Raw genomic sequence first — 23,105 nt, forward strand, 5'->3', positions numbered from 1 at the left:
GATCATATTGGGACGTACAAAGTAATCAACACGCTGAATATCAACATGTGGAGCAGGCTTATAAATAATCTCCGCAGACGCAGAGTCAGTGAAGACCCAGACAACATGTGGATTTACTGCAACAGGACAACTGAACAGAATCATATTTAAGACTCACAGTGTCCAGTTTTCTGTCTACTGGTTCCTATTGAGAAAAATAAGCATGTTTACGTGGTCAGGTGTCAGTCAGGAGCGCAACTGGGTCAGAATCAGTCCGGCAGCGGAGGAAAAAGAGACCTGTCACTCAGCCGCAAACCCCAGCTGAGCGTCTCCGCTGTGAGCAACACCTTCAGTCGGCTGGTTCACATCCAAACATGCTTTAAACTGAAAACACCTGTTTGGCAGAATTTTGTTAATTAGTTGTGGTGAACGCTTACAAGACTGCAAGTCAAAGGATTCAGTAAGTTTACAACTGTAATTGAAGTAGATAAATAAACCGTCTTTCATATTAATTCATGCTTCATTTTCCTTTATCTTAACAGAAGTCTAGCCTATGAGAAAGAACAGTTTGTGTATAATAAATCTGATATTGTTTATTATAATACAGATTGATTTATTACTTGTGTTTGTTGAAAAATACACGAAGAGGACCTTGAAAAAATAATCGTATACTAAATCGCAATCGCAATATTAAGGAAAATAATCGCAATTAGATTATTTTCCAAAATCGTTCAGCCCTAGTAGGTGGTTTCCGGTACTTCCGGAGCCAGCCTCAAGTGGACACTCGATGAACTGCAGTTTTTAAAACTTCCGCATTGGCTTCAATTCTCTCGTCCGGAGGTTGCCGCTTGCACAGAACAGAGGACTTGAAAGGGACATAAACGTTTGTATCTATCTCGTGAGTAGCTGCCAGAAATGCAAAGTTTGGAAGAAGGACAGCTTCTTGTCCTCAAAGGCCACCGTTGCTTCTAGAGCCTTGACGACAGGAGGGATGATGAAGAGAGTGTTTCAATTTAGAATCTGAGAGCAAGATACCTTGAAATACCCACATCTCTACACACTGTGTTTAAAAGCAAAGTATACTGCATGTTGTGTGGTAATTTGTTTTCACGTTAGATATTTTATACATTATTTTTGCAGATATCACACAGTTAAAGCTACATTACATCATTGAAAATTTGGGTGTGTCAATCTGTAAGATGCAAATCCTTCCTGGCCCAGTTTTTACTGCGGTAATGTCAGCTGCTCTCCATGACACCAGCATTATAACACCCTGTAGTATAAACAGATCTGAATCTGAGGAAGCAGGTTTTTCATTGTTCTTTGCCAAAGTCAGAAAAAGATTAGGTTTTTTTTTTTTTGTCAGACATCTGAAACCGTTTTTATGAGTCAGCTAAATTTATACTATACAACTTGAAACTTGATTCATATGAGATGTGAATATAGCTTCCGGTGTACTCATTATGTTTCTTGCTCAGGTTTGTAGTACTTGTTGACTAATCTTTTGTATGTCCATTTCTTCCTTTGAAATCTGTATTCAGCAGCGTACATCAGGCTGTCACGATGTGTCCTCAGTGTTGTTTTGGTGTGAACCCAACAACCTTTTCCTTTTTGTCACAATTAGTTGCGAACCATTTGATGCATGTCTGTTCTTGTAGCTTAAAAAAACAGTACCTCATGAATCCTCATTCTTTGTCTCTCTGTTTCTAACAATATCCAGCACTGTCACATGCACACACACTCCCATTTATCATTTGAGTCTAACTTCTTGACCACTTGGTGTTGGCTTTCATTCTGCTATGGAGTTGGTGTGAGTATTTATAAAGTATAGGTTAGACTCTTCAGATCCACAGCTCTTCTTTTTACAGAAGCAGTGGCAGCCTAAGTGTTCTCACAGTATCTAGCGCCCCTGCAATCGATATCCACCTCTCACTCATCTCTAGCTTAATGTATAGAGCTGCTGCTGCTGACGCTGTAAATGCAACTTGGGCAGGCAGGGTTCCCACGCGTCCTAGAAAACCTGGAAAACCTGGAAAACAGTTGACCAGTTTTCCAGTACTGGAAAACACCTGGAAAATGGGAGAAAAAGTAAAATGTCCTGGAAAATCACATATAGTCCTGAAAAATTATTCCAACATGGCTGCGTTCGACCTGACCCTATTAACAAAACACATCCCCATTCATTGAAAGTTGAGTGCACGCTGTGCTGGAAAAGACAGCGACACTGCGCAACTTTTTTCACATCTTTTCTCCTTCACTTCATAATCATGCATTCACAGAAAACGGGGGTATAAATATTGTTTATGTTTTATGGTACATTTGGCTTAATTACCGTACTCTAGCTTAGTTGTTCTCAAAGTGGGGTCCTGGGACCCCTGGGGGTCCGCGAACCATAGCGTGGGGGTCCGTGAAATAATTTGAATACATTTCTAGTAAATCATAAAATTGTGCTGTGTCATTACAAAACAGCATATACCATTGTTATGATACCATTTGATGGCTTGAAGGGATATGTGAGTCTTGTTACTGTTAATTTTCTGAAAGCGTTTAAGATCAATTACTTGAAAAGTATAAATGCTGTCATGTTGAGTCCACAAGAAATGAAATTACCCTGGGTTAGGATTAGGGTTAGGGTTATGATTATGGTTAGGGTTAGGGTTAGGGTTAGGGTTAGGATTAGGGTTAGGGTTAGGATTAGGGTTAGGGTTAGGATTAGGGTTAGGGTTAGGATTAGGGTTAGGGTTAGGGTTAAGGTTAGGGTTAGGGTTAGGATTAGGTTTAGGGTTAGGGTTAGGGTTAGGGTTAGGGTTAGGTTTAGGGTTAGGATTAGGGTTATGATTATGATTATGATTAGGGTTAAGGTTAGGGTTAGGGTTAGGATTAGGTTTAGGGTTAGGGTTAGGGTTAGGGTTAGGTTTAGGGTTAGGGTTATGTTTAGGGTTAGGGTTTTGTTTAGGGTTAGGGTTAGCGTTAGGATTAGGGTTAGGATTAGGGTTAGGGTTATGTTTAGGGTTAGGTTTAGGGTTAGGGTTAGGATTAGGGTTAGGGTTAGGGGTATGTTTAGGGTTAGGGTTTTGTTTAGGGTTAGGGTTAGGATTAGGGTTAGGATTAGGGTTAAGGTTAGGGTTAGGGTTAGGATTAGGGTTAGGGTTAGGATTAGGGTTAGGGTTAGCGTTAGGATTAGGGTTAGAATTAGGGTTAGGATTAGGGTTAGGGTTATGTTTAGGGTAAGGTTTAGGGTTAGGGTTAGGATTAGGGTTAGGGTTATGTTTAGGGTTAGGGTTTTGTTTAGGGTTAGGGTTAGGCTTAGCGTTAGGTTTAGGGTTAGGATTAGGGTTAGGGTTAGGGTTAGGATTAGGGTTAGGGTTAGGGTTAGGGTTAGGATTAGGATTAGGGTTAGGGTTAGGATTAGGGTTAGGTTTAGGGTTAGGGTTAGGATTAGGGTTAGGGTTAGGGTTAGGGTTAGGGTTAGGGTTAGGATTAGGATTAGGGTTAGGGTTAGGATTAGGGTTAGGTTTAGGGTTAGGGTTAGGGTTAGGGTTAGGGTTAGGATTAGGGTTAGGGTTAGGGTTTTGTTTAGGGTTAGGGTTAGGTTTAGGGTTAGGGTTAGGATTAGGGTTAGATTTAGAACCAGAACTAAACTAAAGCATACAGAACCAGAACCGAACCTGAACCGAACCTGAACCGAACCTGAACCGAATCAGAACCGAACCAGAACCAGACCAGACCTGAACCAGGACCAAACGAGAGCCCTACCAGAACCGAATCAGAACCGAACCAGAACCAGACCCGAACCAGAGCCAGACCCGAACCAGACCCGAACCAGAACCAGACCCGAACCAGAACCGAACTAGAACCGAACTAGAACCGTACCAGAACTGAACCAGAACCGGAACCGAACCAGAACCGAACCAGAATCGGAACCGAACCAGAACCGAACCAGAACCGTACCAGACTTGAAACAGAACCGAACCAGAACCGAACTGAACCAGAACTGAACCAGAACCGAACCAGAACCGAACCAGAATCGAACCAGAACAGAACGGTACCAGAACCATACCAGAACAGAACCAGAACCGAACCAGAACCGAACTTAAGCAAAGTGAACCAAAACCAGAACCAAACTCAAGCAAACAGAACCAGAACCAACTCAGGTAAACAGAAACAGAACCAACTCAAGCAAACATAACCAGAACCAAACTCGAGCAAACAGAACCAGAACCAACCCAAGCAAACCGAACCAGAACCAACTCAAGCAAACAGAACCAGAACCAACTCAAGCAAACATAACCAGAACCAAACTCGAGCAAACAGAACCAGAACCAGAACCAAACTCGAGCAAACAGAACCAGAACCAGAACCAAACTCAAGCAAACAGAACCATAACCAAACTCAAGCAAACATTATTAATGTCCTGTGAGCAGCGAAAGGAAAAAACTGGGAGCCGGCTCTCTCTTGATGCGAGCCGGCTCTTCTGATTCACTATAAAGCATCGGCTCTCAGAGCCGCAGCTTTTGATCATGACACATCACTAATGTGCTTAATCTGTGTTACAATTATGAGGGGGCCATGGACAATTTTCTCACCTGTAAGGGGTCCCTGGCTCCAAAAAGTTTGAGAACCCCTGCTCTAGCTAGCAGGACTGCAAACTCCCGATAGTGAAAACAAATGGAACAAAAAGAGCGACACAGCTGCACAGAAACTCCACGTTGTAGACATCGCTGATCATAATAGACATCGCCATGCAGGAAGACAGTTTACATTTTTTAATTCTCTGAGAGATCTTTAAATACAGAGTGCGTCTTTACACCGGTGCGATTTTTTCAGAGTTTACGGTAACTCAAATAAAAGAACGTGACATTTGCTTTGTTTTATATCGACCACTTAGCAGGATGAATATCAGGATGAAGCAGGTATATTTTGAGTTTGAGTTGAGTTGAGAAACATTTGTGGCCATTTTTGTCATTCAGATCTATTTAGGTCATTAATGCACTGATCCTCTGATTATTATTATTATTTAATTATTTCAGTAAGGCAGCTTCCTGATTCCTTTGCAGGCTCTTTTGTTTTTTTCTTAGCTCATTTTATATTTTTTGAGAAAAGAGAAAGCTAAGATGAGAGTTGCCCATCATTGTTACTTGGTTGCACTAATAAAGTGAAGTGCTGTACATCTGTGGTTGCATTATTCTATTATCAATTTGCCATAATTTTTCGTATGTAAGAGATGATTTCATTGATAGCCATAGACTACATGTCTTTCAATGTAGACTTACACTGAGAGGAACATATCAGACTATTTAGGAACTAAATTAGGAACTAAATTTAGACGGTCATACCAGCTTGATCATCAATGAAAATGTCCTGGAAATGTCCTGGAAAATGATCTCTGGAAAAGAGTGGGAACCCTGGGCAGGAGCCATTGTTTTGATTCCTGCTAATCTTGGCTCAGTTGCAAAACTAAACAAAAAAGAAAACACTGAAAAACTATACAATGTTGTGTATGATTCATACTATATCTTGTTAATGGAAAGGTTTTATTATTAGTTTAAAATAGGTCTGTCAAATGATACATTTTCAAAATCAAAATCCTGAATTTCAACATTTAAAAGCAATTAATCACATTTTAAATTGCTTGTCTAAAATTCCATTATTACACACTCTAAAACACTTTTTATTAATGATATAAAGCAATACATGGACCAGAATCTTTCACAATGTTGACCGGCCTGTAGTCAGTTGTGACTCATTTAACAAGCACTGTAGTTAATTTCTTTGGTTTAGTTTTATCCACAGGTCTGTGGCTTCTCACACAGTCAAAACTTGTGCACTGCTGGATTTGGTGTTGCGGTTGCCAGCTGACACAAGTCTGATTAGCTGTGTATGCTTGTTCGTGGGTGGTATCTCATGGTGCTGACCCACTAACAGGCCCCAAAAAACAAGCGCCCAACAAAGTTTATTTACCAAACAGTATACTTCCTTTTTCTTTGTATGGATGATTTTGACAAAACGATGGAGAAAAACTGTTAAACACTTGCTAGCCAGCTAATGCCTGGCACACACTACAGGATTCTTCAAACTTTCACATTTAGAGACCACACACTTGATGACAACAAAAGACAAATCGCACAAGATCTCTCTCTTCTGATCTTATAGTGTGTGGTGTGCACTATGGAGCACACCACACACTGACCGATTCTTCAGCAGAGTATCAGGTTCTTCATGCTCAATATTCAAAATCTTGCATAGTAAAACGTGACTTTGGGGCAAACAAACATGCCGGATGAGCAGGAGGAAGCAATGATGTTTGCTTTTCGGCCGCTTACTTTCCGAAGAAACACACAAAAGCGAAAAACGATTATGCAAAAATTAACGGAGACGGCAGGTATGTGCGCTGTATGCATTACAGAGCGAGTTGTATTCATTACAGCGGTGAGTTTTTGCCGGCACCATGTTTTTGTTTCCATCAGTCAGCTGAGTCAGCTCGCGTCTTGATTGGCTTTTACTCCGGTACATGTGACATTACACACTGTGCATGCTCGGCTCCGCTCGGAGCATCACCCACACACTACAGGATTTCAAGTCGCAAATATTAAACATGTTCATTATTTACGATCTCTCCTTCTGAGGCCTTCCGAACGTCTCCAAGCGTACAAAATCACTCTTAAAACACCACAGGAAAATCAGACTCAATGTCGTTTACAAATATCAGACAATCGGGCCTTTGCTGGCTTTGATCGCAAGAGGGAGGTCGACAAAAATCAGCCTGATTATCCTGTAGTGTGTACCCGCTTTAAGCTTGCATAGGTATCCCATACAAAATACACAGTGAATGGCAGCACATTTTCAGCAGTGCCACACTGCCTGCACTGACTCTTTTCTTGAACTCGAAGTAATTTGGTGATATTTTAACTCTACTAATTCCAAAATCCTTCCTTTAAAATAATAAAGAAGTATTAGAACTGAGGATTGATGCTTCCTGTCTGTGGTGTTCTTGTTTTGTTGTGTATATTTTGTTTTGATGAATCTCTATGCTTTACAAACAGTTTTCATACTCAAAGCACAAGTAAGAGGCAGTGGCCCTGTACAATATGTCAATGTGATGATCAACATTTGTTTGGAAGCTGTTTCTGAGTGGCAGGCCGCTCGCAAGCACTCGCTTCCATCCCTGATATGATTGGCACTGCGAATTCCCCATGTCAAATGCTGATAATCTGCAGTTTCAAGGGATAAGCTGCAGTGTTTGTGTTGAGTTCACAGCAGGCTTGTTGCAGATTGGCATACATTTTGTATATTTATTATGAAAGAGGTTTCTGAGATGCTTGATTATGTCACAGTTTTATCACTGGCTTGTGAAAGCCGTCTTTGCAGGGTCACCGTGTTGCTCTGTGCAGTGTGTCAGATGGCTTTCATTTTTGGCGTCTACCTGCTGTTGTAGTGTCAGGGCCTCTTAATTGGCCAAACACAATTAGTTAATTACTTTAGAAGTACTAACACCACATCTGTTCTGCTGTAGAGAAAGAAGAGTGCAGTGTCAACAACATGGTATTAATCAGGCTGTGTTGAGAGTGTTTGTTTCTCTAAAGGAAGAAGTCAGGGGAGATGAAAAAGCAGGTCAACTTGTAGTGAAGTCAGCTGTGCAGGTCAGTAAAAAACTGTCAGCTGACGGAAACGAGACCAGAATCTGAGGAATTTGACACTAACAGCCACCTTTAGAGCACAGCAGTGTCCCAACAGCAACAAAGAGTCATGAAAACAGGGGGAGGGGATGTTTGAAAACTATTTGAACACTTTTATGGATCAAAGAGATCCATGTTGTTTAGAACAAACTTAGTGATGTTCAATACTTAATGTGTTGTGATCAAAATGTTAAAATGTTCTAATACATTTCACGAGTAGAGCTTCAAATAAGGCTTAAATGTTTAACCCCAAGCACCAAATGTTTGAAAAACAGATTATTCAACAATAAGTTAAAAGCATTTCATAGTCTTATAGTTTTAAACATTCAAAACCAGGGTTTTTCAAATGCATTAGCTTGTATTTGTTGTGTTTTTCACGTTTGCTTCTAACCCCCCTGCACACAGGCACACAATTATTTTTTCCTAAGTCTCTGAGAATAACTTTTCTACCAAAATAAATAAAACTTTGAATTTTTAGTGGAACTGCTAATATTTTGCCACTGCTTTTGCTGCTTCATATCTTTCTTTTAATTGATCAGTTTCTATTTCTGTTAGTAATTTCCATACACAGCCAACAAGTAAGTGAGCAGTTATACACAGATCGATGCTTCAGTGGCTGCGCCTCAATCCTACTCTGAAACAGTCATTCAAATTGAGAGAGTCCGTCAATAGGTAAAGGCAAACATTATGTTTTACACAACATTTGGGCATCATGACATTGCCTTCAATAATACAAATATCAATAATTCATTAAGCTGATTAGTCATTTTGGTGCCGACTAGTGACAATGACATCATTCAATTGTTTAGTAGACGGAACATAAACATCACTGTGAAGCTAGCAAATATTGACCAAATTGTTAACCATTCTGATCAGGTTAGCAGGTACAAACGCATCATGTGTTTCCTGTATTGGAAAGGTTTCACGGTCTTCTGGCAGACTATAACTCTTAAGCAGGTGCTTCAAGTCTGTACATTTTATGAACAACCTGCAGATCTTGTCTTCACCTTAATAGCCCACCACCCAAAGCTACATCTCACTAATGAAGATAATTAGCCATTTGTTTTTAAGATCGTTAATTATGCAGAACATTTGGCATTCATGAAGAAAAAGACTCATGGCTATGGACCTTAAGTTGAACGCTTTTTGCTATTGTGTCTTCATTAAAATCTTAACTATTTTACTTTCCTATAGTTATTTATTATTTTTAAGGGCACAGGTGTTTATTCCAAACAGAGGATTATGAAATGAGGCAAACATTTGATATTTAATGATGGGCTCTTTTTTTTAAGTTATATTTTTGGGCTTGCCTTCATTAAATAGGACAGCTGAAGAGAGACAGGAAAAGTGGGGAGCAGAAAGTGGGGGAAGACATGCAGCAAGTGGTCGTGGCCAGGAGTCGAACTGGCGACCTGTGCGATGAGGGATATAGCCTCTGCATATGGGGCTCACTTAGACCGCTAGGCCACAGGTGCCTCAATGATGGGGTCATTTTAGGGGATCCCATAGATCAGTTTCTTACCAGCTTGCTCTGCCAATCCCCAGGCAAAGACAACAGGCCGCAGGATAGGAGTTTATTGTATTAATGTATAAGGCACATGTTGGCTTAATGTTGAGAGCCTTTAGACTGACCCCCTCTCCTATTAAGTCCAATCAGCTGTTTAGGCAGAGCACTCACTTCGGGTCTTGTGTATCTGAATTCAGATTTTTCTAAGTTCATGCAGCGAGATAGACTACGTTTTTGGTCTATTTGTCTGTGTGCAACAGCTTAACTAGACAAACAATCCCTGCACCCCCTGAGGGTCCTTGTAAATATTAGCCGCCATTATCCACTTGAATTAGAATCTCAGATCCGGGAGCTGATGGATGATTTAGTCAAATAATCATTTAATCCCAAATTCTTACTCTCTGAACAGACACTGACTAGCAGGTCAGCGGACAACCCCACTCCTCAGTTAATTTATTTTTATCAGTAACATGCTTTAATGAGTTTTTGGAATCAGAAGCTAAGTTCAAGTCTTCCTTCAAACCAAATGAAGTATATCTTGTAGATCATAGTCCCATTTAGAGTGATAGAGATGTTAAACTGTCTGAACTGAAGGGCTGGCTTCCTTTGATTGACAAGCAACTATAACGTCTGCCTGTCAACCAGGATACAGACAATGTATGTATCCACCCTCTTGTCCAAATAGATGAGGTAAAATGATCATAACCTTTAGTAGAGTAAACACACACTTAAGGAGTATAATCATGATTAAATAACAAAGGAGATGGACTAATGTGGATTTGCACGAACTTCATGTATCACAGTGATATTCTGAGTGTAGATTAATTTGATACAAATCAATAACCGTACCTCAGAGTAATATCTGGTTGTTCTCTGTTATCAGCTTTGCCTCTGTCTCTCCACTACTATACCCTCAGTTGGAGCTCCTGCTTCTAGCTTCCAGTTATTATTCACACCCTTCCTATTGTTTTCCTTAATTGAGCCAGAGACACAACTATAAATCAGTGGGCTGGACAGGATCTGGCCCAGACCCCTCCTATGAGTCAGTCTTGGCTCTCTACTGGGAAAGTTGGCGAGCTCTCAGTGTTCTTATGTAAATGTTACTTAGCTGTATGCTTGCAAGAAAGCATGCAGAGTGCTGGTTATACAATATTCATGTGGCAGTTTTTCACCAGTGTATGACCATATACTTCAAATGCTGGGCAGTGTGGGTAAATGACAGAGTCACTCTTTGGAGACTCGTTGGAGAATTTTTAAGTATAAGACTTTAACAGAGCCACACAAAACTACTACTGAGTGATAGCATTGTAACTGAATGACACATATACAGACCATCAAAGTATATTTGAGAGTGATGTATCAAGGTCTTAAGTCCAGCAACTTCAAGCGTGTTATATCATTTTATTATGGGTAGAGTTGGTGTGTTATTTAACATCATGTAGTTGAGAGAGGTAATGCATTGAAAACAGTCATATGTTCCTTTAGCATAACTTTAGCATTGCATGTCGTTGATTTTGTGGCACTCTGAATCAGTCAGGAGAACAGATACTTAACTGCCTCTGGTCTGGATGAGAGAATGTAGGACAGCTTAGAGAAAGAAGTGCATTTCTGGAGCCCTTCCATCCAAACCATGCCACATTCTGGGTCACAGCGTCTTCCTTCATGTCTCTCTTTTTTCAACGAGAACACTTTGTACGTTTCACCATTCTGGACCAACGTTCTGCATGTCAAACAATACTTACCTTTGTGTCAGACAGAATAAATCCATGTTTAGAAATGATCAATGTTGGCTTGTTTTGGGGGGATGTGTTTACCCTCTGAGATGATCCTAAAGTACCCTTCCCTCTTCTCCATGTCTTTCTGTTTTCCCTGAGTCGCTGTCTGTGTTTGGCTCACATCTCTTTTGCCCTGCCTCCACCCTTTGTCTTCGTCCCTTAAGCGCTGTCAGCTTAGGGATTCTCTCTCAGTTCACTTCTTATTTAGGTTAGAAGTACTTTGATGTTGTGGCTTCCTCTTTTGCTAAGTGATGGGATTCAGGGACAAATACTGTAGTGGCCTTACCCTTCTTCTCTTTTTACACATGATGTTTTGTCTGCTTTATCTGCAACACTGTGTTGATTTCATTTGCAGGTTTTTCACTGAAGCCTTGATAATGAAATCAAGTGTTAGAGATGATGATGATGTGTAATTTTCAGGCAATTATATTCTCCCATCCGATAAATGGAAAACATACAACAAAAACAACTCTGTCTGTGGATGTGAACTCTGGTGAAAAAGATAGTACAAATGTCACTTAGACGAATATCTACTATGCCAGTGATAAATCCGGCCTGCTTTAAAGTGGAGCGTATTGAATAGCCCTTCAATTTGATGAAGTTATTCTCATTTTATGATTTGCCTTTATCACACATGCCAGCTGTTGGAGAATTCATTGTTCTTTGTACTGGCAGGATTAAGAGGCATTTCAAGGAAACACCAAAGTCAGATCATAATAGGGTGTTGAAAGCAGCCGTTAAACTGTCAACAATACTGAACACAGAGTTCATCAAGTACAACCAATTAAAATGAGTCGATATCAAATCAAAATAAGAATTTGGTTTGTGAAGAAAACACAATATTGTCTGCTGAAATAAGATTCCTCAAGTCCTCCTGGATTCACATCCTAGTGTCTTATTTGTCTTGTGTAAGAATGGTAGTCATCTATGATGGTGTGTGTTTGAGAATTGTTTGCTGTAATTGCTGCAGTGCTAGTGTGGACTGAGTAAACACAACCTGAATGAAATCCTGTATCCTGAATCCTGTGAGTATTGAGTGCTGTCAGTCATTCTGTTTCCTTTAGTACAAGTTTTATTTTATGGATCGGCTCTGTGGTTGACTGCTCTTTTTTTTTTTATTTGCCCCAGAGCTCATTAGCTGGCTTCTGGCTGTTACAGACTGACAGTGGTGTGTGCGTGTGTGTGTGAGTGTGCAGGTGGCACACAGACTGTGCATTCTACCCAGAGAGACGTCGGTGGCTCCCTCAGGACTGGGACCTGGTGGGTTAGGGCTCCGCCTTCCATAGCACTAACATAGTGGTGTGACCAGGCGGAGAATGGAAAGGAGAGACACGAGGCAGTTTGTCTGTTTGTAATGTCAGAGTAAAAGTGAAACCTTACTCTAACTTTTGTATCTCTGCAGGTGAGACAGGCTGCTCCCACAAAGGCCTCTGGATGCAGTGTCTCCTGCGGCTCAGGTGAAAGGTAAGCTGAGCTCTCACATGCTTGCCCTCTCTTTAATGTTTTAATAATGCATATGCTAAGGTAGATTGACTGGCTATCTGTTTTAGCCTCAATTAATCAAATGGTTTGCATACTCTATTCAAGTGTTACAGTCCAAGAATAAGGTTTAATTTGTTTCCTCCCAGGCAGCAGTCTACTTTCAAAGTCTGACACAAATCAGAGTTCATTTTTACCCAGTGTTGCCAGAGGACATAACTCACTTCTTTGAGCTAAACAGAGAATCAGGGCATGTTCTGTGACGTGTGAAATGGGTATGCATTCTTTCTTGGTGCTGTGTATTTGTCCTTGTTTAATTACTTCTTCATTTCCATGTTAGAAATTGTGTGTCAGTGTTTAAGCACAGTCTAGCACTGACAGAAAAGGGACTGTTTGGCTGAACTGGAATCAGTAGCTTACAGGGTGTGTCAGATTCATTTGGGTTAGAAGGGAGTAAATGTTTGGGGTTGGACAAGGACAGCTGGCTACAGAACTATACTGCAGGGAGATACAAAGCCTTCAAACAGGCAGTATGCCTGGAGGACATGTTGATCTTTCATACGGTGGCTCAGAAAATGTAATGACTAGTTACTCTTTCCTTTTCTAGCCTCCTATACTTAGTGCACTGTGTATTTTGGGGTCCCCTTGAAGGTTGAGTGAATGAGCATCTTTATGGGGGTTAGTTTTATAAACAGTTGTGGAGACAGTCAGCTGTTCTACACATCTGTTCGTGGAAACCATTACTACATTTACTGAAAATAACCCTTTTACTGTAAAAAAAAAAAAAAAAAAAATCTTTGTGGCATTGAGAAATCAAATTGCTAGAACTGACACAGATATTTCCCGTCTCTACTTAAAATCCAGAAATGGTGTTGTGGTTCTCTGTCAAATAGGAATTTTGCCGTGCTAGTTTGTACAGCCTTCAGATTGTGGCAGACTGTTTGTAGTTGCGAAAAAAAAACACCACTTGCCCGCTCATATCAGTCAGGAAGCTTTTGGACTCAGCCTTGCCCAAGCTGTTTATCTTGGCATGTGCTTGTAGCACATAGACGTACGAGATTTAACAGCAAATTAAACATTAACCAGGAAAAAATATCTGAACCTGTGCACTGCAGCTTAAACACAGGCTACTCCTGTATATTTTTTTATGGCTGCCTAAAAAGCCACAAACACTCAGGCTTTCTTTACAACATAGAGATAAAGAGAGAGGTACTTTATGGTGCATATTTCTGTGAACTGACTGGTTATATAGTTCTCATATCTTTTCTGCTCTCTGTTCATAGATTTAGTTGTGTTCACACTATGTAGTGTGCATTAGTAGTTTGAGCCATATAATACAAGCAGAAACAATTATCCAACTAATCAGATATTGAATTGCACAATTACTTAATGGTTCTTCTTTAACTAACAGCTTTTTAATTTAACATTACTCTTTTAATCTCTAAACATGCTTCTAAATATGTTCAATCATGTAAGAGAATCAATTTAGTTTGAATGAGTAGCGTGGTAAAAGTTTGCTCCGCTGTTTTGTGGTAGGAGAGAAGGAAGAACAAGAGATGAGAAGGAGAACAAAACAAAGTGTTATGAGGTACAGATTTTAAGTTTAGGGACTAGAATATGAAATTCACAAAGTGTGGCTTTCACTGTGGATGAGATATAATAGGTTGTAGGGCGGGGCAGTGGAAAAACAGAAGCCAAACTGTGGCTTACCCTAATGAAAGATACAACTACAGTAGATGCGGATTATGTGTAAGTTGTAGGGGGGAATGTGTAAAGCTTGATTAATAGTAAACTAATCTCTAGTAAGAGGTACTATAGAGGCTAATGAAAAGAACAACAGATGGAAAATGCAAACACGTGTCATATGTAACTGAAAATGTAACGATTACTTCATCTTTGAAGTAAAAACTCCATTATATAATTTTTTTTTATTCATGATGTGGATAATCAGAACATCTCTGATTGTTGTTAACTGTTTGTGAAAATCAAACCCTGAACAAGAACTTTCTAATTGAATTGAGACAGGCGTATAAGTGGATCACAATGGCTGTGCAGTCATCAGATCTATAGAGCAGGTCTAGCCTCATTACATTAATGTAGCTCTTGAGCTGGCTTGTGACAAGACTATCAAGTGACTGCTTGGACAAAAGGCAGAACTTGTATTCTTAGCAGGCTGACCCAGTTACCTCTCATTCATTATTGTTGCAGTACCCTTTCATCTCAGGATGAGGACAGCCAGGAGTCCAGCACTGATTGGTCAGACAACATGTTTTTGCTGAGGTGTACATTTCAGATATATGAGCGAATTTAGTAACTAGTGGTGTGAAGCTGACTTGTTGCCCTCTTTTTATGCTGTATTGACAACCTGCTTCAGGCTCTCATGTCTGAAAGGTGCGTCCTGAAATAATTATGATGCTTGGTTGGAGGATAAACAAACATGGACACTGTGAAAGAGATCATGTGAGTGATAAAATAAATTGTCAAGGACTTGCTGGCACATTTAAAGTTCAATTGAAGAAGGCACAGGAGATGTATTTTTAACAGTGGGTTTACATAAGACCTGGTTGTAGGTTTAAAGTTTGGCCTGAAGAAGTAGTGCTATTATTTGGTCTGTTATTATATTTCAGGCCAAAGTTGTTTTTTCTATGAACTGACAATCCTCTGCAAATAGACGTCAAGCATCAAGCAATAATGCCGTGTGCTAAATTTGCCTCTGTAGGTGTATGATTGCTGTGAGTCATTTCAAAGCTCACCAGGAGCTCTGGTCTATTTCTTGTTTTACCTTCAATCCTCTGTTCTGCCTCTAGTGTGTTCATTCATAAAGTTCTGTAGCTGTAGCAGAGACTGAAATATTTCCTGAAGTCTAATACTGAGGCTTTGCACCACAGTTTAGCTGGCTAAGCAGTTTTATATTTATAGCCTGAGTATTCCTCATTCAGTTTTAAAGATGTTCTGTCAGTGTTTTGTTCTGTTGCCAGTTTAGGAGCCAATGGGAGGGAAGAAAAGGGGGGTTTCTGTTGCCAAGCAGAGATGTGCAGAATCCATGACAATGGGACAAATGTACAGAGTGTTCTCAGTTAAAATGCACCTATGAGATTTTATTTAATGTCAGATATGATCCATAATTTAATCAGTTTTGGCAGCTGGTCATTGTTTAATGGTACATTATAGTCTGAAAGTGAGTCTGTTATAGGCTGCCTCCCTTTGCCTCCCACGTGGCTGCTCTTTACTTTAGCATCATTAATTTAAGTCATCTATCCAACACCTTGTCATCAACCATCCCTGGCTTAATGACCCTCCTTCTGTCCAGTCGGAACAGGCAGGACCAGGTCTCTGCCGACAGACATCTTCCTCCCAGCCTCTCACACCTCCTTCTCTCTCCTGCAGACAGACCAGAGATCCCCAGAGGGACTACACTTTGCCCTGCCCTTCCCCTTCGCTGCCTTAATCAGACACAGGCTCATTATCTGCTCCTTTTTCTGTGTCTGCTTCTTTGTCCAAGCACCCTCCACAGCTTATTATTTCCTCTCCTGCCACAGAGGCTTTCAGCTCTATAAAAAGGCCTTGTCATAATGTAATAAGGCCCTGAAATTGCTGCAGCAACTTCAAGTAGAGCACAAGAAAGAAACCAATTTGCATAGCCTTTAAATATAACTCAAGGTGCAGTTTGAAAAGTACAATTGGGTAATACATTTCCTTTTATGCCTTTGCTTTTCTGTTTTGGGATTAGGAATGAGGGAGTGGCATTTTTAGAGCTGAGGAGATATGGATAACAGGGGATGCTTTATAGTGACTTGATTCTGATAAAGGGATATTTTTTTGTAATTAACGGCTCTTGGGCATATAAGCACAATCTTGTGCCAGCATGACATTTTTTTAAGTTTTAGCTTGATGTAACCTTAGAAGGATTTTGTAACACATCCTGTCTTTAGCACAGTCATGCTATGCTCTTAGATAGGAACTGAGTGAAAGACAAATGAGGTCTGGTTGTGGATGCAACGTAAATTGCTGTTTGCTCCTGCTTCTTTTTTGCCTCAATTTAGGATGAAGTTTATTTGTGGAGGGCTCTGTAAGAAAATAGAGTGGGCAGAGAGAGGGTTAACCATGTTCCACTTTCAATCACATCCTCCCAGCCAGGCAGGAGACTCATCTCTGATGTCTCCAGCCCTTTTCCCCCACACTAGTTATGAAGCTTTTAGAAATAGTTTTTCAGTCCTTTTCTCAAGAGTTGTCTTAACAATCGTCTCTTTTCAGTCCTACGCCAACAGTAGTAAAATGAGAATTGAAGGTCATTGGCTTAATTTGAACTTGCATATGCCAAAGGTATTTCACAAAATGAATTATGAATAAAACTAAATCAATTATAAATAAACTAATTCTTTCATTATGTTTACATCATTTAATTAAACAGCATGCTCGTCTCATAGTTAATGGTTGAGACTTATGCTGCGTGTATCTGACAAATGTTAGATATACTGTACATAAATATCAAGTATTATCATGTAAAAAGATTTTGTGTAACCCCTAATCATCATGTTATAATGACGAGGGCCTACTTAAATTCTCTTACAGTTACTTTAATCCAAAAAGTACTCCTAAAATAGGTAAACTGTCTTATTGATGGGTGCAGCTCTACAATGTTTGATGTGGTGTCTACGGCCTTGCCTCACCCTGTCAGGATTCAATATTGCATCACCACCAGCTAACTATGAATCATCCTTTATTTAACTCTTCCATTACTAGCCTTTAATAAGGATGTCACAAATCCCAACTACTGGATCGAAGCTGACCTACAAAGAAATGTGCTGCAAAAATAAAGCTGCCTTCATTTGACTGCCATGGCTTTGGTGCCTGGTGTAGATGACTTCTGTTCCTGAGTTATTGGAAATCTCTTCTAGTGTGCTTTAGTGTCTGATTCTCACACAGCAAGTTCTTTTACATCTGCTTCAGTCGTAGGTTTCTTTCAACTCACACTGTGATGATCTGACATGGTTTTATTCTGGCACTGTCCAATAGGCCTGTCCTTGATGCTCCAACAGAGAGAACACAGTAAAAACCAAAGCAGGGGAAGAGGTGTCAGTGCAGATTATACTTAACTCTACAGCCTCTAAAAGAATTGAGATCATCTGATCATTTGAATATTAAGGTAGTTTATCTTTCTCTCTGTTTACATGTGAAAATGCATTCGTATGCAAACACAAGAGCAATGCTTGGCACCCCTGCATTCATCAACTCCGCCTGGCTCAGTCTGCCCAAGGCTGGTTCTCACACTCAGCCTCCTCTGGCCTTGATTCAACCATATAGATGGCCAGCTGGCTCAGTCTGTGTACCAGGTCAAACATGGTCCCTGTGTGTGTGTGTGTGTGTGTGTGTGTGTGTGTGTGTGTGTGTGTGTGTGTGTGTGTGTGTGTGTGTGTGTGTGTGTGTGTGTGTGTGTGTGTGTGTGTGTGTGTGTGTGTGTCTGTGTGTGTGTGTCTGTGTGTGTGTGTGTGTGTGTGTGTGTGGAGCCACGGTAGAGGTTTAAGATGGAGAGTTCGCATTTGAAATGTAAACTTTGAATAGCTCTGGTATTTATTTGGTCTGGAATGGATATTTTGCGTGATGCGTAGCTTCAGGAAGCTAAAGGCTCAAAGTAGATACACAACCAGGAAAGTTCACAAACAAACAATTAGAAGAAGGAAAGAAAGATAGTTTCCTTTTGATAGACAGAATTTGTTTTGGAACTGTGCTTATGTTTTCATGTAACCACGCCCAAACTTGTTTCTGTGCTCTTTACCCATCTCCTACCTTGGTTTAATTTCCAGAAATGTCTGTATTTAATGGGAAGTGACTGAAGCACAGGGCGTAGGGCGCCCTGTGCTTCAGTCAATAAATCCTGCCTCCCCAATAGCAAGCACTCAAGTGACTTCTGACAACTTTTTGAACTGTCAGAGAGGCACATGCTAGGTTTAGGTTGAGGACCACCACAACCCCCACACAACAAAGGGGGTTTCCTATTTTAAGAAAGATCAAATGTGAAGTCTGGCTGGAAGGAATTTTCTCCATGTGAGCGCCTTAAAATATACCTGCACCCTCCCACAAGTCTTTGAATAGAAGAACTGTACCACACATCCTCCCACAGTGACACAAAATTAGCCTCCCGTGTCTCCCTTTAAAAACTGTAACAGCAGAACTTGTTCTGCTTTCTCCTTATCCTCTTATACAATAGTAAGTTGCTGACTATTTTCTTCAGATCTGAAGATGTTTTCAACGTTTCTGTGTGCAGGCTGCTTCTCTCATTTTGCACTCAGGACAGCAGTTGTCACCACTTGATGAAGCACAGTCTAAATATTGCTTAAGCTTGATGAAGCATTAGTGCCAAATGACTGAGGGCCAGTGTTATTAAAATTGGATTGAATAGATTAACATGAATGAACAGTCATACTGGTGGTGGTGGTGGTGCTTGTCAACGTCTTGATCACATTTCTGAATTACTTAAAACATTTGTCATCAGTGCACATTTAGAATTTGCAGTTATTTTCATGCTTTGTGCAACATTTAAGTCAGATCAAGGGATGTACACAATTAATCGATTAATTGATTGTAAAGAACTTACTCGAAACACGCATTTCTGTTTTAAATTTTCTGTCACGTGGAACAAACATCATGTGGTCTCATATTACACTCAGCTATCAGGGAGGTGTTTCAAGTTTAAAGCATGTTTCAATGGGATTCAGCTGTTAAAGGTGTTGTGAACAGCGGAGACGCTCAGCTGATGGCTGCCGTTGTACGTCAGGTCGCGATTTTTAAAGAGGATCAATGCGCAACTGCTGCCAACAACGATACAGACACGAAGGTTCACAACTTTAAACAGGACATTTACCCACCTTGGGATACAAAGAAAACAGACTGGTTAGATTTGCAAGTGCCCTATTTTAGCAGACCAGCAAAATTACAATGTTCTGATGTTTTTAGAGGAATAATAAAAGCAAATGAATATTTTTAGGATGGAAATAATGTCTGGGATCAATTCAGCACCATTGTTTGAAAAAGCAGTATGCACGGCACATGAAGGGACTAATGCCTGTACATCCTGCTTGTGTTTGCATGGCCGCACCCTCTATTTAACCACTGAAAAAAAACAAGTAGCTTCTCTGCTACATTATGTTCCTTGATGATGTACTTACTGTATGGCAGCAGCCTATTGGTGTATATCTAGGTCATATGGCCTTCCATTAGTCCTGTCGTCACTGGAGACAGGGGTTAACAGGGTTGGGGGGTGCTGTAGGCAGCACAGATGGAAGGATGCGGAGAGTGTCTGGACTTAATCTGTGCCATCATAGTAGCAACAGCTGGCTTCATGACGGCTGTAACACTCTCACACATTTAAGCTGAGTATAATACTGTTGTAAGCGCATATAGGCAGACACACATTTACAAAAACACACAGCTGCAAGATAGAGGCTCCTTTTGGGGTAATTCAAAGTCTGGTATTGAACCAAAATTAATATACTGAAATTCCCCTTGACTATACCAGCTTTCTTTATATTTAACTTTATTAATCATATGTTGCTTTTGTGAGCAGCTGTCATTGGTTGAAAGTAAGGACGGTGTTTAGTACGTGTTTTCATATTTTGATTGGGAATGTTTATGTATTTGTTCTCATTTGTGCAGTACGTCAGAGAGAAAGTGTCATTGTGTTGTTGCCTCAGTACTTCACACACTCCTGATGTAAAATCACTCGGCCAGCAGTTTGCTGAAAAATTTAGGAAAGTGCTTTAGTCAGGCCAGTACTTGTTGAATTATTAATATGCATAATATTATCTCATATAGCTCCTGGCACAGCTGTAACAAATGACTGTGCTCACTGAAGATGTGTTACAAACTTGCCTGAACCGTTTTGTATCACAGATCATTAATATGGGTCCACATTATTTCGGACTTACAGGCACAGTATGTCTAACATTGAAGAGGTCAGCGCCACATTTAGGTTTCTGTCTCTAAAGAAAGTGTCCAGCTTCCTCAAACTCTCAACACTTTGTTTATTTGCTAATGTTTACTAGCTAATGGCTACAGTCATAGCTTCATGTAAAATAGTTTTGTCTGGTCAGAACTGACCTTTTGCCGTCTCAGACTCAGGGCCTCTTTGCTGTAGGTATGTATGTTCGTGTGTGTGTAAAGCTGCAGGGAGTTGGGGGGGAAATGACAGCAGGGACAGAGGGTGAAGGGCCAGCATGAGTGCTAAATCGGGGAACTTAAACTCCATATGACATTTCCTGCTGTAAATAGCTGAAGTGTTGACAGATTGAGTGAAGCTGTATAATTTAAGATTAGTGGACATTGTCAACTAAAAAACTACATTCTTTTCACTCTGAGCTGAACTAGTGAAAGAAACACTATGTCACCACTGATAAAAAAAAAAGTTCCACTTCACACACAGACTCAGCCTGGTTACACAGCTTAGTCTCAGTGGATAAGTCACAATTGTTCTCTGAGGTTCAAGATAATCAGCCTCAGAGTATTTATACTCTCATTTATGTTGACACTTTTTTCTTGCCATATAAAAACATGATTTTGTTGAATTAAAAACCTTCCAAATACTCTAACCTGCAGTAGCCATTATATTAATCTGTACAATGTTTGTTAAATGATACGTTAATAAAAAAGCTACATATGCACAGTGTCTTTAGCTTAATTTATATTGGAAAATTCTAGCAACCACAGGTGGACAATGCAAATTTTGTGTCCAAACGTTACAGGTATTTACTATCAAACTGTCTGTGAACGCAAATTTTAAGAATTTGGAAATTGCTTTTTTCCCTTCACAGAAATATGAGACCGCTGTTTTCAGATCCTTTCAGAGCAATTACTTCCCTCTAAATCAGTGTTTGGATGTAAAAACTGGTACATAGTGTGAACAAATGTGCTTCCTCTTGGTATCTTGTGTCCTCCTGTTCTAATGTGCTATCGTATTGTATATGTGCACTCAGTTAAAAGAGTTTCTGCCACATTCACTGCTCTAAAAGGAATCAAGAGGTTTGATTTGGTTAGCAAGAAACTGAGCAAAATATGACACTTCTACTACTATGGAGCATCTCAGCTCATAAGTTGTCTCCCTAAGGGAGACTGAGATTCATGTTAGTTAAATCAGTCAGGCATAATAACTTTATACAGGTTAGAACATGTTTGCGTGTTCCCTTACCGTGAACTCCCTCACTTTTCCTACCAGTTGGTGTAATGATTACTAAAAACAAGCATGCCCCACGTGACGGCAAAACGAATGCTTTTACCTTGACAGGGTAACTGTGGGTCAGACGTTTTGTTGTTGTTGTTGTTATATCTGGCCTTCTTCTCGTTACTCAAGGTTAATGTCTAACACAGGAATGTGTGTTATTGACTGGCCGTACTGTTATCTTTTCCACAAGATGTTCCTATCACTGGGTAAATATTAGCCTTACGCCTGTGTAGCCAGTGGTAGGTGGAGATATTGTACGACTAGAGTAGTAGAATTGTGCATGGTTGCATGTTGTGTTTAACTGTAATAGATGTTCAGTAAGAGGGTGTACAGCTGTGCAGAACTTAGACTATGTGGATAGATTTTCTCACATTTTCTCCCTTTAGACAATAGAAACTAATTTAGTGGAAATAAAAAAAGGTACAACTCCATTGGATGAAACCAAAGCAGAGCTCATTCTGTTTGAGTTTCTCCTAGCCAGGTCATGCAAGGTAGAATGTCATTAATGAGGGCTTAAACTTATATGTCTATTATGCTGCTGCAGTCCATGTTCAGACCCCCCAACCCCCAGTAGCACTATCTCTATTACACAGGCTGTGCCTTTTTTTAAAGGAAAAAGCTGAACTTCAGATGATACATCAGTGAAACCTTTTCTTTATACAACTCTTCAGTGTGTTTCCATATAGTTACAAAATAATAATCTCTGTCCTAAACTCTAAATCTTAATATCAGTGATATACTATTGTTTTGATTGGCTGCAAGGTGTCACTTAATTTAAACATCAATGGACAGCTACAAAGCAATTCTGACATGTGTTTACAACAATGGGGACTTCAACATGTTTAGGATCTAGCTAATGAAAGAGAAACTGGGTAGTGAAAGTAGACAACTTTTTGTGTTTACAACACTGAGTGCAGTCATTTTGTGTAGGGCTGGGTGTTGTCAGGGATGTCAGGTTAAAACATGTCATAATATCATGGACTTGATATGGTACTAAGAATTAATAGTATGGATTTTCTTAAGCTGAAACAGGTAACCAGTAATTACCTGCTTCTGACAAGAATAATGATTTCTAAAGAAATATATACATTTCTCTTTTTGAGAATGTGTAGTTTGTGCACACCTGAGGGTATGAAAGGCTGAGATGTAATGAGCAAAGATGCATATATTAGTTTATATTATTAACAATGTCTAACTGAAATGTAATCTTTGATCTCATCTCAGCACATATTTGCTTTTGGCTTAGGTTGCAGGAACCATGACCAGTTTTGTCTTGGTGAAAATTTGGATTTCGATTGAACAACGTTGTTGATTATTGTTTTTGTTTTGTCTTATTGTTTAACACACTGTCAAATTATATTTACTCTGTTAAAGAGGCAATCTTAATGACTCTTGCCAACATAATACACCTCCAGAGCTGAGCAGTAGTGCTCTATGAGCTGCTCAACAGACGTGAAATACCTCCCTAATGCTAA

The 23,105-nt window shown here is 40.0% G+C and overlaps 1 protein-coding gene across 3 annotated transcripts in view; it reads left to right on the forward strand.

The window, feature by feature from the left end:
* osbpl5 (oxysterol binding protein-like 5) overlaps window positions 1-23,105 on the forward strand; it is a 51,283-nt gene that overhangs the window by 7,784 nt on the left and 20,394 nt on the right. For all 3 annotated transcript variants that reach the window (XM_034685440.1, XM_034685441.1, XM_034685442.1), the window contains exon 2: window positions 12,340-12,401. The gene's annotated coding sequence lies outside the window, so the exon portion shown is untranslated. The remainder of the gene's footprint in view (window positions 1-12,339; window positions 12,402-23,105) is intronic.

Source organism: Notolabrus celidotus, chromosome 6, assembly GCF_009762535.1.
Source record: "Notolabrus celidotus isolate fNotCel1 chromosome 6, fNotCel1.pri, whole genome shotgun sequence".
NCBI classification, from domain to species: Eukaryota; Metazoa; Chordata; class Actinopteri; order Labriformes; family Labridae; genus Notolabrus; species Notolabrus celidotus.